Here is a 5,602-nt window from a genome sequence, read left to right as displayed (position 1 = left end):
CGGAGGCGGAGGGGTCCCGCCCTCCCCGCTCCCTCAGCCCAAGGCGGCTGCCAGTCCTCGGTCCGCAGTGCCCACGGCTGCAGGAGGGGTGAAGGCCACGGGCGTCACGCGTGACGTTTGCCCAACGCTCGCTGGGAGAAGCTGGTGGCCCAGGGACAGGGACGGGCACCTCCGAGAAGCCCCGAGGCCTCGCAGGAGCTGAGTTCTCAATCTCCCGGGCTCTGGGGCCCCTCCTGAGAGTTTTCCTCTCGGAGACCCCAGAGTTAGAGGCGACATCCTAGCCAGGAGTCTCTCACCCCCTCCGGTTTCTGGCAGACCGCTAGTTCCAAACTCCCCTGCTCGATTGGCTCCAGCCCCAGTGGTCTCTGAACTGAAGCCTTGGCCAAGCCCCTTTTAGTCTCCAGTGCACTGCACTGGCCCTCCCCTCCCACTGTTCCTACAGCTGCAGCAGTTAGCCAGGTGATTTTATAAACTCCTCAGAGCTGACCCTCGCTGGGTTTTGTAGTGGGTGTAAACCCTACAGCACGTTGTTCGCACCAACGTCCAAGTCCTACTACCCTCTGCGATTTTTATAATGTGAGTTGGGGGCAGGGCCCTGCCCACACGACCATTAAATTAATTGACTGAAATGTGTGATAATCATAACCCAAAAAAGAAAACTCGAAGAGTTGGAAAACACTATGAGAAATCATTGACACAGGAACTAGATATTAGATGACTGTATTTTAATGAGGTTTCATATCTCTCAATCTCATATGTGCTTTACTTTCTAAAATTAAGGTGGAAATTCAATTGCCCCGAAGTAATAATTACCTGCTAATAACAGTAAATGAGAAACCTAAGGTGCAACCATATCAGATCCGAGTGTTTTTAAAATTTCTTAAACATGACCGTCCACTTAGAAATAATTCAATACCATATTTCCTGACATAATTTTGGAATTCAGTCTATCTTGGTACTTTTCCTTTTAAAAAAAAGAAAAAGAAATTTTAGGTAATATGTTGCCGAATCTTGTATATGAGGATGGGGCTTGGAAAAGATCTCATTATGTTAACCTAGGTTGGCCTGTTACTTAGCTAGATCTTCCTGCCTCAGCCCACCATCCTTCTGTGTTTACAGGCATGCACAACCACAGCAGGCTGAGATCCAGTATTTTGATAATACCTCCAGGAAAGTAAAATGTTATTCTAAATAATGTATGGAATAGTTGGTAACATTTAACCAAGTCTATCTAATTCAACCACTTACAGCTTTTCAAACTTATCTGGAGTTTCTGGAGAATATGGAAAAACATGCTCTCTATTCTAACATCAATAAATATACTTAGATGAAGCCCTTAATTTTCATGAGACTACACAATTACCATAGCTTGATGTAAGATACGACCATAATAATTACAAAACTAACCCTTTGATAAAGAAATCAGATAATTAGTTAATTGTGTCCATTGTAATTTACAGAACACAGTGTTTTGTATGCTCTCTTGTATCTCAAACCTGTGGGCAGCACTTTCCAAAATGTATGTGTTGAGGTTAATACCAGCACCCTGAAGGTAATGACTATACATTGTTTGTTTCCAATGCCTGGTATATGTAGTGCAAAGTTAATTTTAAATCGATGTGTGTGTGTGTGTGTGTGTGTGTGTGTGTTTCCATTATCCTTTGCATGGCTACACTGTTTCAGCTGGGCATTATTGCCTCATTTTTATGAATTAACCCAGCAAAAAGCCCAAGATGTTTAACGAAATAGAATTGTCATGCAAACAGATTTATCAAAATATGTACATGCTGTCAAATGAGCCAAAATTCTATTGCCCAGTTTTCATCACTTTCTCTATCAAAACCCTCAAGGAAATAAACTCATTCCATATCATTTGATCTCAAAAGCAATTAAATTAAACAGCAAAAAAAATTTTTTGCTTGTTTTTCTACTCTTCTTTTGTCCACATCCAGTTAAAAATTGGGACTCTGCAATCAGACTTTCCAATTCTGAATTCTAGATAGGCACTTAATTTGCTGTTGTCTAGTACATGTTATTTAACCTCCTTAAGCCTCAAATTCCATCTCTGTAAAATGGAGATAATAATAATAATACCTCTCATAGCATTGTTGGGGGATTACACAAAAGGATGCATGTAATGCACTTGACATAAGGGTTGAGTAATTCTTCAGTGTTTCTACTTTAGGATCTATGTGTTATGTCCTCCTCTGATAAACAGCAATATAGGTAGAGACATTTAGGTTTAGTGTTAAAAAACTGATCAAAGTATTTGGTTCCAATACTTAGTGCCCATAATCTTTAAGCTATTCGTGAGTAGACAGTGATTTCGTAGACCCTTTCTTGCTTCTCTTTTCCTTATGACTAGTCTTAATATCAATGTTTTACAAATAAGTTACAGATTAGAGCTTCATATTAATTGTGGATGATGAGACAGAAAACAATAAACCCACAAATAGGAAATGAAGTTAGCAGCAGAAGTTAAAAAATTGGATTCAATTCACATTGCAAATCGTGTGGCTTCAAGGCTGGAACATTAACTGTGCCCCCTTACTGTCTCTCACCACATCAAATGCTGTTTCCATGTACACTGCAGCTCCTTGTAAAGTCACAAACAAAAACTGTGAAATTTGCCCATACGCATCTGCTTGTCTGTAGATTTCGAAGGAGACTTCAATATAATATACACAAAAAAATGTGAGCTTTTTCTGAAAATACTGGTTCAAAAGAGACTTGGAATTAAAACAATGTTTTGTGTGATACTTGGTGAAAAATTGCTATGGGATATATAATCTAATTTTGTTGATATTAAAATTTAGTTCCTAGAAATGGAGATGAAAACATTGGACAAGAAAGCTAGGCTTGAGTGTAAAGGTTATATTCTATTTTCCAATACCTCAGTATAGTCATATGCAGACTTTGTGTGCTTTTGGTCCAGAAAATCATTAAGTGGGAAGATTCTTTCTCCAGTAATTACATGTGTTTAAAACATTAAATAACATGAGTCTCCTAAAGGAAAAGCAAGAATATTACTTATTCTTTGGAAAATCCCAAAGACTCACAGCAGGATATTAGCACTTATTTTTTCTTTTCCAAGGGGGCTTAGGAAGAAAGCTATTAATAAAATGTCATGCTTATATGAAATTTTACTGTAACATTCATCATAAATTAGGTGTTTTACTTAAAATGGGTTAAATATAAATAATACACTTAGAAAGTTTATAGGGCAATGACAGCACATATTTCTACTCTGAAAGAAATAAAAATAGATAGGACCAAATGATCTGTGGTGTTGTGACATTGTCAGGTAGACCATCTGCACAGCTTTCTGGAAGTGTTTTACTATAACCCGGACAAAGGCACAGATATTATTTGTACTAACAACAGAGTGTGAATTTTACAGCCACTATCCCAGTAGTGTTTAGTACATGTTTGGCATAATCTACAGGGTCCCCAAGTGTGGTCTGTTGGATAACCACCCTTCTATCCAAAACAGTCTATACAGCATGACCAAACTCATCTATTTTTTTAAATCTAGCTCTAACCAAGTCAAAGTGTTTTTGAAAATACTTCTTGAACCTATATTTACTACAAGAAATATAAAATTATAATCCAAGGATTCAAACCTAAAATGCTTTCAATCCTACTTATGTTCATTTAGCTTTCACGTCTTCCTAATTTCTGCTGTTTTTCTGGTTTTTTTTTTTTGTTTGTTTGTTTTTTCCAAAGATAATATTCTCCGGTCTCCATGGGTTATTCTAAAGATTTTTTTTCTCTTAGACTATCCAGATCATCACTCTTACTTACCTACATCGCCTACAAAAATTCTACCTCAAAAACCCCCTTATCCAAAAAAATTTTCCCTTTATCAATTTGTATCTCCCTGAATGCAATGCTAGTCTCTTTTGTGTTATCATTATTTCAGAATATTTTGTCTCCCTTAACCTGTTTATAAAGCACTAAATATTCTCTTGACCTGGGAACATTGGACCTAACATTCCCTCTACCCAGAACTCTCTTTCCTCTCTTCCTTATAGCTATAGGGCCCCTCTTATTCATGTAGGTTTCTGCTCAGATGTCGCCTTCAAAAAAAGTCTCTCCTGACTCCTGTACCTAAGATATCCTCCTGGCCCATTCTCCTTAACAACTTCTATTTGCTGATTGTTTGCTTCCTTTCCTCATCAGAAGATAGATGTCACAAAACCAGAGACTTAACTGTCTGTTTTATTTATTGATGCATGTTAAGTACCTAGAACGATGCCTTACTCATTACGATATTCTCTAAATGGATGGATGGATGAAAGGATGAGTAGAACAAATAATAATTTCAGAGACATTACACCACAGACTATCTTTACTTTAGCCAACGATTGAGCCTAAAGGCACAAGAAGCTTCTCAGGTGTTCATGAAAGATAATTTTGTAAAAATGCATACATCATTGAGGGTGCATTAAAGCTCTAATTATAATACTTGTACCACACATTTAAAGATAATATTTAGAATGAGCATGGAATTGCTCCCAACGTGTTCATAAAAAAATGACTCTACAATTTGAAAGCCACTTTGTTTGTTTAAGAACCAATGATACTTTATTACAGTAATAAGACTTAGACTTCACATTTGCTCATTTCCCAGAGTTTTATTATATTAAATCATGTATCTGGGTAACATTCTTTCTCTTAGGTTCTTTTGTGGTAGTTACTTAAAATTTTTAAACATATAAGCAGTTATCAACTCTAAAATCACACTTCTAGTGTATAGACCCTTTAAATCGGGACTGCTTTAAGTGTATATATGTGGTGGTAAGATTTAGGTACATTCCATTCTGCCATACCAATTACATTTAAATCCTAGAAGTTTATATTCACATACAAAATTCAATACATTGCTGTGAGTATGTAATTTAATAAATGAGTCCTTATCAATCCTTTAAGTGCCTAACTGTGCCTATTATTGCATTACTAAAAAATCAAAAGAACTAAGAGACATGACCCTTTTCTGCTTGAAGAGTACAGTATCTCTGACATGAGGTCACACCTAGACCATATGATGTCTTTATGCACAATGCAGAATGAATCTAAGGCAGGACGTTTTAAGCTGAGGAGCAACACACATAAAGGCACAAGCTCACTAGAGAGCAAAGTGTGTTCTTAAGGACAAGCCTCTCAGTTTAGTTGAAGTATGGGGAAGCACATACAGGAATGGTAAGACATCTTGTCAAGAAGGGCCAGATAGTGAGGGGACATGTACAACAGGCCATAAAGTGTGGGCTTGACTCTTCAGTCAGGGTCATTGGAAAGATTTAATCAAGAAACTAGTGTGATCACATTTGCTGTTTTGAAGTCTGTCTGTAACAGTGTGAGTAGGTTGGGGAAGGAGGTGGGAAACAAAAACAAAGAAACTGCTTGTGAAATTATTGCTATAATACTTAGAACAGTTGAAGGGAATATCTTAACTATTCAGTGACAACAGCAACAAGATGAAATTAGTAGTAACATATTACTACATTTCTGGAAATGTTCAGTGGCCTTCCATTTCAGTCAAAATATAAACTGCCTTGGGCTGAGAATTTAGCTGTGTTTCTGCCACCTGCTTTGCAAATGC

Source organism: Fukomys damarensis, unplaced genomic scaffold (assembly GCF_012274545.1).
Source record: "Fukomys damarensis isolate Sample0158 unplaced genomic scaffold, DMR_v1.0_HiC HiC_scaffold_12, whole genome shotgun sequence".
NCBI lineage: Eukaryota > Metazoa > Chordata > Mammalia > Rodentia > Bathyergidae > Fukomys > Fukomys damarensis.
Note: the sequence above shows the minus strand (reverse complement) of the source record.